This window comes from Ictidomys tridecemlineatus, chromosome 6, assembly GCF_052094955.1.
Source record: "Ictidomys tridecemlineatus isolate mIctTri1 chromosome 6, mIctTri1.hap1, whole genome shotgun sequence".
In the NCBI taxonomy this organism is placed as follows: domain Eukaryota; kingdom Metazoa; phylum Chordata; class Mammalia; order Rodentia; family Sciuridae; genus Ictidomys; species Ictidomys tridecemlineatus.
Genome location: NC_135482.1, coordinates 176,180,052 through 176,191,665, shown reverse-complemented (window position 1 = coordinate 176,191,665; position 11,614 = coordinate 176,180,052). Strand labels below are relative to the sequence as shown.

The following is an 11,614-nucleotide window of genomic DNA, read 5'->3' as shown; positions in this document are numbered from 1 at the left end:
GATTTTTAAAGAGTAATAAATAAATAAAATCAGACCTTAAAAAAATAAAATAAATCAAAAAATATTAGGGATGTAGCTCTGTGCTAAAGTGCCCCTGTTTTCAGCTCCCTACCAGAAAAAGAAAAGACCAAACATATACAAATACATAAGTATTAGCATAGTGGAATAGTGTATTTATTTAATTCTATGTTTAGAAAGATCATTATGTTTTCATGAAATATTTAAGGAAATATGTAAGGAAAAATTTTCATGCTATGATAATTAAGTTAAAAAAAAGAGCAGGCAACCAAAAGTACATGTATTATTATACCCCAATTTTGTTAAATAATATACATATGAATGCATTACAAAGCCCATAATGTAATATATAAAATGCTAATAGCAATTATCTCTGCATGGTAGGATTACTAACAATTTTTATTTGCATATTAAATATTACAGATAGTCTATATTTTCCATATTTTCAACAATGAAAATAATTAATATAATTCAATTATTAAAAAGAAATGGAGGTGGGCTGGGTTGTGGCTCAGTAGTAGAGCCCTTGCCTCCCACGAATGAAGCACTGGGTTTGATCCTCAGCACCACATAAAGATAAATAAATAAAATGGAGGAATTGTGTGCATCTACAACTATAAAAAAATATTTAAAAGAAAAGAAATAGGGGTGAATAACATAAATTACCTGCCATATCATTCATAAATCATTTTAAAAAAAGAAAGGTTGCAGACCTTCTCAAACGTTGACATCTTCCAAGGGGTTCTCAAGGTTTAAAGTCGACTCTGCAACCACATAGTAAAATGACATTCTTGGACTGTCACAGGTGGGCCAAGATAAGTCAGGATGGATGCTAATCATCCAGGAGGAATCTGGAGCCCTTTATCTGGAAACATTTTGCTGAGAATGGAAAAATAACCGTTCTGAAACAGAAGGTCCAGGAGCTGCCTGGATCAGTCTGATTCGGACTCCTCCAAACAGGGAGACTCACAGGGCATGAAATCCTCCAGCTCACCCGCTCCCGCCCCAAACTGCACCCAAAGGAAAACTGAAACCAAAGTTGAACTAATGAGTCATCTTCCCGCAGAGCTGCGCCTCTCCTCCTGCCTGAAGAGAGCTGTGGACCCGATCCTCTTCCACAGCCAGCCTCTCCCACCATCCACCTCTCCTCCTTTATTTTCCTAACAGAAAAAGAAATTTTTAAGATGTTTAAAGTGTTTTAAGGAGAAGGGTGGATCCAGGCCAGAAGGAAAAATGTGCTCTTATCTTTCCCCTCCTGCTTGGCTGGCTGCTTTGACCATTATTACTCCAGCAGTTTTTACTGCTGTGTCCTTGCGGTCATTGCACAGCCCAGGGTCATGGAAACAGGGCAGTCACACCACCTGGTTCTGTCATCTGGGCGAGCCTGCCCTTGAGACAGAATTTGTTTTGTCAGCATTTGTACCAATCTTGACCCATTATGGTTTATTCTGATCCTGTCTCCCTGTAAGCCTGACAATAGCTTCATAAGGTGCAGAAAACCTTCAGGTAATCAGAACAGGATCTGCAAGTAGAGTTGACTCTGTGCATCTGTGGCTTCTGCATCCATAGATTCAACCCATCATAGATTGACAATATTTGGGGGAAGTAATTCATCTGCACTGAACATGTACCCACTTTTTTCTTGTCATTATTCCATTAAAAAAACACCCAAAACCCAAACAGTATAATGGTTATTTAAAAAGCATTTGCATGGTATTAGGTATTTTAAGGAACCTATAGGTGATTTAAAGTAAATGGGAGAATGTGCTAGATTATATGCAAATACTACACTATTTTACAGAAGGGACTCAGCATACTCAGATTTTGGTATCCTTGGGGGATCCTGGAGCCCTCATGGATTCCAAGGGACTGGGTTCAGAGCATAACTAAGTAGAAGCCCCACTAATGGCCTTTTTCTTTGCTGTTCTTTTAAAACAATATTTCCCTTCCTGGTGTTCTCTGCTACGCTATCTAGTGGTCCACTTCTCACCACAAATAGACCCCAACTCCACCCTTGACTCCTCTTTCCACAAAATTGTTCATTTGGACTTGTTTAGTTTTTTTTTTTAAATTCATTTATGTACGAAGGAACTTCTAGTGTCAGCTCATTAAAGAAGAAATTATTCAAGATACTTGTTCACGATGGTGATTCAGATTTTATTTAAAGGGAGCCATGACAATAGGTAATACAGTCCTGCAGTGGGAGAGGGAAACAGGGCTGAATTCCAACTTCAACAAGGACAAATGGGGACTTATAACCAAAGGAAGGGGCTAAAAACGACTGAGAGAGACCATCAAGGAGATCAAGAACGGCCAGATACCACCGGGTGGAGGATCTTTGGCAAACTGACTTATCAGGATTCTTGGTCAAACTGGACCCTAGACAAGGACAGAAGGGGAAGGTCACGTCAGGCCTAGTCCTAGACAAGATCAGTTCTAATCAGAGGACTCAAGAGGAGCCTGATTAAAGATTTGGTCAAAGGAGAGACTTCGTCAAATTCTACGTACAAAGAGCTTGAGAGTCGTTGCTCCCATCGTCAGAGCAAGAAAAAGCTGAGCAAACTGAAAATCAGTGTCCTTTCGAGGACTATCAGAGAACTGTGGTCACAAGGCACATCTACACAGCGCTCTCTGGACAGACCGAGACAGCGGCCTGGGGAGGCCCCACAGATGTGGCCTGGGGAGGCCCCACAGAGATGCGTTATCTGGAACAGAAGACCCTGGCCTCTAGGGAACAGAAGTGCTTACTTAGTCAGTTTCATAATTCTGAGGTGTGGACTGTCCTGAGAGTAGAATCCCCAGGGGAATCTGCAGGGGAAACCCACACTTTCCTGACCTTTACCTCCTAAAAGCCCACTCGGTTCTCAGCATGAATGGACAAGAGGGACCCCCTTGTGACTCTGGCAGGGGAGGGAGTTATTTACCATTTTGAAATATACCCGGATTATTCTCCCAAGAAGGCCCTTCTCTCCAGGTAAGAGACTACACTGGGGCCTTATCCCACCTGGGGAAGGATATTATCCCAATTCCTGCCTGCTTCTAGCCTGCCTGACTGACCTAAAAGAAAAAAATAAAGCCAACAAAAACTCGTGAAAGTCACTGCCCAGGACTACAGATCCACTAAGTGATCATTATTAATTGTAAGATTATATTAGAAAACCAAGCCTCCCACACACCTTACCACTGTGAGCAAGCTCCAATAAAATAGCAGATTACAGTTGAAATTACAGATGGAAGAGCCATAAATCAGATTCTGCTTGGAAGCCTCTGGTTCCTCAGGCTGAAACAAAGATGGAGCCCAGTCTGCTCTCTAACCAGGTTAACGTGAAAACTCACACCCAAGGCCTTTGATGCAGTTCCTATTTATCTGATAGGTCAAGATCACCTTGCAACAAAAAATTTGCAAAGCAAGCTAATGGCAAACAGAAACAATCTGATGCAATGGGACCAGATTCCAATATGGCAGAATTTTTGGAAACTATTGGACAGGAATTTTTAAATAATTCATACATTCAGGGTTCCTCTGAAAAATGTAGAAAATTGGCAAGAACGAATGGATGATGTCACCCTGGAGGTGGAAACTCTAAGAAAGAACCAAAGGAAAGAGTAGAAATCGAAATCACCGCAACAGAAATGAAGAAGATGTCCTTAATAGGTTCCACAGTTCACTGGACATGGCCAATGAAAGAGTCAGTGACTTGAAGAGAGATCAAAATGAACTGGCTAACTCCGCATGCCTCACGGTGGTTGGCACAGTGAAATAGGCATGGACAGGTGTCCCTGTCCTCTCATTGCTGCCTTCCTTACAGCCAATCAGAGCATTCAGAACAAATCTGCTGTGGTTTCTATGTGTCCCCTCTGAAGTGCCTATGTTGGAAACTTTATCCCCACTTTATACGTTAGTGGTACTCAGAGGCAGGGCCTTCGGGAGGTAGTTAGGATTAGATGAGGTCATGAGAGTGAGGCTTAAGGTGGCATTAATGTCTTTATAAGAAGAGAAAGGGAGACCTGAGCTAGTGTGCTAGCTGTGTCTTTCCATGTGATGCCTCTATTATGTTATGACGTAGCCAAAAGGTCCTCACCAGAGGCTAGTGCCATGCTCTTGGACTTCCCAGCATCTAGAACTGTAAGAAATAAACTTGTTTTCTTTACAAATTACCCAGTCTCAGGTATTCAGTTATAGAAACAGAAGACAGACGAAGCCATTGTCCATTCATCTCTGAAACCTGTCTCCATCCTTCCTTTCCTCTTTACTATCTACCACTATTCCAGTCCTGCCCTTTAGTTTTGAGTTCTCACCTGGATTACTCTAATACTTTCACAGTTTGTCTTCTTGTCTTTCAGTCTTGCCCTATTTTCCAATTAATTCTTTGTACGACTGCCAGAAAAATCAGCCTCCACTATAAAACAGGCTGCTTTCTCTAGCTTTACTGATAACTTTGTTGCTCTTGGGATAAAGTCCTGTTTCCTAGGCAGAATGTGCAACTCTGACCTCTGCCTAGTTCCAGAGCTCCAACTTTTGCCACTCCCCACCTAGAATTTTATTTACAGACTCACAGGACTCTGATTCAGTGGCTTCACATTTTGATTTGCTGAGTTCCCTCCTCTTAATGGAATGTCCCTCTGCTTGCCATCCAGTTTATCCTTGAAGACACAATTCAAGGATCACTGGCCACAGAAAGGCTTCCCCATCTTCCCCCCACTCCTGCCCTATCAGCTCGGTGCCCCTTGGGGCTGGCACAGACCACACTGCTCATCTGTTTCCTTGACTGTCTGCCTTGGGCGCAGCTGTGAGTTCTTGTGAGGCAGGAGTCCTGACTTCATGTTCTCATAGACTAGGTCTTTAAAGCACCTAGAACTTTGTCTCGCACAGAAAGTCAACTGGTAAATGTTTGGTGGATGTATGAATGAATTGAATGGATACTGAAGGCTTCCCAGTTTCCAGGGAAAGCCAGCATCCGAGGTTACAAAGAACAGAAGCTGATGCTGGTTCACTTAAGTAGAGAAAGAATTTTTTTTTTCCTGATACCAGGAATTGAACCCAGGGGTGCTTGACCACTCGGAGCCACATCCTCAAGCTCTCTTTATTTTTTAATTTAGAGACAGGGCCTTGTAAGTTGCTGAGACTGGCTTTGAACTCACAATCTTCCTGCCTCCTGGGGCTGGATTACAGGTGTGAGCCACCACACTTGGCAAGAAAGAATTTTCTAGAAGGGCATTGGGTAGCGCACTAAAACAGGAAGGCTGGAGAGTCATAGGAAGACATGAGCATGGTGTGGTGTCCTGGCGCATTCGCCATTGTCTTCTGGATGGCCACCGTGATAACCGCAAGTGGTGACTCAATCACTCCGTCAGGACTCTGAGCCTCAGGGAGACGCTGCATCACCAAGTGTGAGTGCTGTCTGTGATGTGGTTGTGGGGGAGGGAAAAGAGAATAACTTCCCTTTTCAGCTTCCCCATTGAGAAGGGTATTCCCATGTTAAGTATTCAAAATGAGAAGCCTGACCATGTAGGGTTTTCTGGAAGACTGTGAGTCTGTTTCCTAGGGCCAGTGTTATGCCTTTGCCATAACAGTGTGCCACAAACTGGTTACCTGCACAGTAGGAATTTATTCCCTCTCAGTTCCTTAGACGAGAAGTCCCAAATCAAGTGATGGGCATGGTTGGTTCCTTGCGCACAACTCTGAGGGAGAGTCTGTTCTGTGACTTCTTCTTAGCTTCTGGTGGCAACTGGCAATCCTTGACATCCTGGGACTTGCAAAGGCACCATTCCAATCTCTGCCCCCAGCATCACGTGGGGCCCTCCCCCTATGTCTGTGTCTCTGTGTCTGCCACAGGCGTATTGAAGGAGGTCCATCCGGCACCAATGGGATCCCATCTTAACTAATGATATTAACATTTATCCTATTTGCATTAAGATCAGGATCTGAGGTACTGGTAGAACTTCAGCACGACTTTTAGGGGAACACAATTCAACCATCTCACTTACGTCTACTACATCTGTTTTCTGTTAGTGGTTTAACAAGTAACAGGGAAGTAAAGCCTGTTCTTCCCAAGGTGCATGGACAAGGTACTGTTGTCTTTGAAAAGCATAAAAAACCTAATAAAAATGACTCAAAGATGGTTTTCTTTTTGTTATTAACTTGGGTCAGTGAATATTATTTAGAACCCAAATCTGTTAGTGGGTTCTAAATAATAGTTTTTCTTAAGATGAGATATAAAAATACCTTTTCAAATTCCTCAGTACTCCTCCCTTGCCAGGGGTGGAGCCCAGTTCCCCTTTCCCGAACGTGGACGAGATTTAATAGTTTTTTGACAAGTAAAAATGTTAGTTTATAAATGATATATTTACAGAATTTGAATTCTATCTTCAAGTGGAAATTTATTCCTCTTATTAGTTGTTTGTAAAGTGGATGATAGCCAGGTGTGGTGACACACAACTGGAGACCCAGCCATTCAGGAGGCTGAGGCAGGAGGGTTTCTTGAACCCAGGAGTTCAAGACCCGCCTGGGCAACACAGTGAGATCTTGTCTCAAAACAAACAGAAACTAAAGAAGGAATCAAGCCAACAAATACAAAATTAAGTTTAAAAATAAAATTATTTTTAGTGATTCCTGAACATAATTTAATTGTTCACAGCTAAGGCAGGGTGAAGAAAATCATTTGTTACAGTTGTCAAATATGCTAGGTTCTATGCCTTGGCTTTTACAGCATCTGAACCCGAGTCTCAGAATTCTATGAGGCAAAATAGGATTCTCAATATGTAAGTAAGACTCTATAAACTGATGAAAATCTATCAACTCAACATGTTTCTTTCTTTCTTGTATTTTTAAAAATATTTTTACTTGTAGATAAATTTATTTTGTTTATTTTTATGCGGTGCTGAGAATTGAACCCAGTGCCTCACACATGCCGGGCAAGAGCTCTACCACGGAGCCACAGCTGCAGCCCTCAGCAGGTTTCTTGAATATCTGCTTTGTGTTTAGAGTGTGTCTGCAAACAAAACAGGTCCGTGCCTCGTGAGTGGTCTTGGGGGAGCAAGACCACAAGTGCAACAGGTATATAGTAGATTAGAACCAGGGAAGTGCTTTGGGGGAAGAGAAAGAAGGGCAAGCAGGACAGAAAAGATGGGGTAGGAGTGGAGCAGGTGGTGGGATTATGCAGGCTGAGCAGGGCAGGCCTCGCGGGAAGAGAGATTAGACAAAGTCCTGCCGCAAGCCTGACCGGCTTCCTGCAGACCGCTTGGAGAAGATCACCCTGGACACAGGGACCAGCTAAGGTAAGACCCTGTGGGGAGGTGCACCCAGCAAGGTGGCAGGGAGGCGAGGGGGCCCGTGTGAGCAGGAGGAAGAGAGGACAGTGTCCCCTGGAAGAGGGTGTCATCTGGGAGGTAATCTCCAGGGGCCTACACTCCCAGCAGCTGGGGAATGGGGCTTCAGCCCTGAAGGGGGGTCTGACAGGACTCCAGCATCCCCCCCAGGACTAGATTGATGGGATCACTATTCCATGTGCACAGAGAATTAAAGGGGACACCTGGAAAGTTAGCATATTGGGACATTTTGTCCAGTCTTCAAGGTAGCTGACGTGCACAGCATGCCCAAACTTGCATGAGACAGTCTTGCGGCATAGACCAAAATAAAGACTAACGATGACTTTAGTGAAGATGAAGGTTATGCATCTAAGAAACTATAAAATCCAAAATATTGTTGCTTTCTTTTCTCTGTATCTGAGATCCGTGACTGAATAGTGAGCTATTGATGAGAAAGAAATGAATCTGAACACTTGTCTGTGGGTTAGTTTACTAGGACTGTCTTAAAAGACCGCAGAGTAGGGGCTTAACACACAGACATCTATGTTTTTGTGATTCTGAGGCTGGAAGTCCAAGGTCAAGGTGTCAGTACTGTGGTCTCTGCTGAGGCCTCTCTGCCCGGTTTAGAGGTGACCTGTTCACACCCTCCCAGGGCCTTTCCTCTGTGCAGACGCACCCTTGAGCCTCTTCCTCATACAGAGACACATGTCCCATTGGATTAGGGCCACCCCAAGGCTCTCATGTAACCTTAATTACTTCTTAGAAGGCCTACTGCCAGACAATGTCACATTGGGGATTAGGGCTTCAACCAACAGAATTAAATTCTTTTTTAAAATATATATATCTTTTAGTTATAGATGGACACATAACTAAAATAAAATAAAGGACTATTTTATTTATTTGTTTTTATATGGTGCTGACGATCAAACCTAGGGCCTCGCATGTGCTAGGCAAGTGTTCTACCACTGAGTTACAGCCCCAGCCCTCAACTAACAAATTCTTGGCAAAGAAAATTTTCTATAATAGTGCATTACATTCTATAGTGTTATTTTAGGCTTTTATTTTATTTTGCAGCATTAGGGATTGAACCCAGGGTAACTCTAACACTGTCCTTTTATTTTTTATTTTTTTCTTTTGAGGCAGGGTCTTGCTAAGTTTCCCATGGCCTCGAACCTGCAATTCTCCTGCCTCAGCCTCCCAAGCCACTGGGATTATAGGTGTGTGTCACTGTCCTTGCCTTATTTTAGGTGTTGAATACCATCAAATTTCAGAGCAGGGCCAGGTGTGGTGGTGCATGCCTGTGATCCCAGCAGCTCAGGAGGCTGAGGCAGGAGGATCGCCAATTTAAGGCCAGCCTCAGCAACTTAGCAAGGCCCTGAGCAATTTAGTGAAACCCTGTTTCACAAAATAAAAAGGGCTGGGGATATGGATAAGTGATTGAGTGCCCCTGGGTTCAGTCCTTAGTACAACAAAACAAAACAACAAAAATTCACAGCAGTGCCTTCTTTTAGAAGTGTTCAAATGTAATTTTTCCTCAAAGCCAGAATCTCTGACAAACAGCTGTTATTTCACTAGAAAATTGGACTTTTGGACTTTTCCAATTGGCAAGCATATGGCATTAATGATTTATACCAGGTAAACATGGAGGGAGAGTTTGGCCAGAGTGTTGAATTCCAAGCAAATTGAACTGTAATAATAAAAGGAGGAAGTAATGATAATAAAAGTAGAAAGTGACACTAGGTTAAATCCAGGATCCAGAACCAGAGACATGACTGATTTAGTGGCAAGGATTCCACGGATGGTCTTCACTCCACACCCGACGCTGGCTCTTCTGGGGATGTACCCACCACCCCCAGAAAAGGTGTTGATAATTAAGTAGTAGAGCTAAGAATAAGGAAGAGGCGTTCCAACAGGCATGGGTATGGCTGAGGAGGAGGGTGACCCTCTCACGCACAATGGACCTTTCCCACTTAGACACTTGTTAGAATGAGAGGGATGCTGTTAAGGATTATGCCAAGATAAAGGTGCACAGGAGGAAACGGAGACATGGGATCGCGACAGGGTCATTGCCAGGGAGGCTCAGTGTGCAGGCATGGGTGGGGGTGGGGTAGTGGGAAGGGATGGCCTTCCCTGACCTCTGTGTGGTGCTTTCTGTGGTGTGAGGCTACGTGTCCCCTTGGCCATGCCGAGTCAAGGGGAAGAGTGTTTATGCAATAGTCCGTTGAAATGCCAAACTTGGTATTATTCTGCAGCCCCAGAAAACCCACAGCTCTCTGTTCCCCTTCTTTAACTGCCACTCATGGGTCCTGTTTCTCTTCTCTCAGTTTTTGGTTTATGGGTTTGTTTGTATTTTTGATACTGGGGATTGAACTCAGGGGCACTCAACCACTGAGCCACATCCTCAGCCCGATTTTGCATTTTATTTAGAGACAGCATCTCGCTGAGTTGCTGAGGCTGGCTTGGAACTCATGATCCTCCTGCCTCAGGCTCCAGAGCCCCTGGGATTATAGGCAAGCGCTGGATGTATGCTTTAACCCTTTGGTAGTCAAAATTCAGTGCTCGGACAATAAAGTCCTGCTGATTGATTCGTGTGGAATTGAAACTCATCACCAGTTCTGTGGATTTTGCAAAGTGACATTTCTTCTCGAACATAACATAGACTGAAAAATACTAACAGAGTGTCCCATGAAGTGTTAATAACCAGCACAGGCACAACGAAAGCAAGCACTTATCTTACAGGTGTTGAAACATCTGTCCTGGCAGAGAACAGAGTTGGCATTTTGCTGGTAGTAACTGTCAGATGACCAGAGGCCAAAAGTACAGTTATCAGTAAACTGCACATTTTGAAAACCTGGGAGGGGGAGGTGGTTACAGATGGGTTCCTCCCTCTGTCCCCACTCCTTCCCACCTCATACACGTTTATTTGCTGTTGGAGCTTACACTTTTTTTCAGATATTCAACCCTCTTCACAAGTCCTTGGTTTCAAAGCCATAATTCCCTATCCCTAGTCCAAGAGGTTGAATTATTATTGGTATAATCTAACCATTCTTTCCTACTTTTGATTATTTTAACAATGGGTATGTGCTGTAATCCTGGCCCATGATTTGTGTAAAAAAAGTCTCTGGGATGCTTCACAGTTACAAGGGGGATATGCAGAAACATACCTTTTACTTTTTGCCTCTGGAAGTTTTATGATTGTGAAATCTGGAGCTGCTGCAGCCATCTTATGACCATAAGGTAAGATAGTAGAGGACAAACAAGATGCTGAGGATAGAGGAAAGAGTGGAAAGACAGAAAGAATTTAGATTCCTGAATGAATTGTTGAGTTGCTGAGCTATGCAACAGCACAATATGCTTTTCACTGGGCTTTTTGCTTATTTCCTTGAAACAGCTTTACGACATGTACCTGATAAGGTTTTCTTTTATTTCTTTTGTACCAGGGAGCTTAAACACTGAGCCACATTCCCAGCCCTTTTATTTTTTATTTTGAGATAGGATTTCGCTAAGTTACTGAGGCTGGCTTTGAACTTGCAATCCTCCTGCCTCAGCCTCCAGAGCTGCTAGGATTGCAGGCGTGTGCCATCACTCCCGGCTCTGATAAAGTTTGTGTAGTTCTGTTTCTGCTGCTTCTGGTTTACACTGGCTTTCTCGTGGAATTGTTTCCTGATTTGCTATTTATATATATATATATATATATATATATATATATATATTGTGCAAAGGCCATCGCCCTTGAAAAGTGATAAGTGATGCCTGAGGACCCCAGGGTGTCTGGGATAGAGGTGCTTCCTCTGCAAATTATTCCCACTAGCTTCTGCCAGGTACCTGGGTGCTCTACCTGCCATGGACACCTTCCACCCAATACCTGGCTTGAGATTCCATAAGGCAACTGGCCTGCAGATCTGCTCAAGGCAAAGAGGGAGGGGCTGTGATCAAGACCCCTCCAGGACAGCTTTCTGCCCTTCTCAGCTGCAGTGGGACCTCAGCGACTTGGTACGCTGAGGCAGGAGGATTGCAAGTTCAAAGCCAGCCTCAGCAACTTAATGAGGTCCTAAGCAATTTAGTGAGATCCTGTCTTGAAATAAAAAAATAAATAAATAAAAATAAAAAAGGGCTGGGGATGTGACTCAGTAGTTAAGCGCCGCTGGGTTCAATCCCTGCTACCAATAAATAAATAAAAATTTAACTCCAGCACCAAGGACAGAAAAAAAAAAGTTAATCCCAGCTGCAGTCAGCACTAGCCATCACCCTGAGTGGAGGTCCCTGTGATCAAGGGGAATGGATTAGG

At 43.4% G+C, this 11,614-nt stretch overlaps 1 protein-coding gene across 5 annotated transcripts in view; it reads left to right on the top strand.

The window, feature by feature from the left end:
• The first annotated feature begins 7,175 nt into the window (after positions 1-7,175).
• Positions 7,176-11,614, top strand: part of Mtus2 (microtubule associated scaffold protein 2) — a 620,658-nt gene continuing 616,219 nt past the window's right edge. For 4 of the 5 annotated variants that reach the window (XM_078016171.1, XM_078016162.1, XM_078016169.1 and 1 more), the window contains exon 1: positions 7,176-7,296. The gene's annotated coding sequence lies outside the window, so the exon portion shown is untranslated. The remainder of the gene's footprint in view (positions 7,297-11,614) is intronic. The other variant, XM_078016176.1, reaches the window with a different exon arrangement.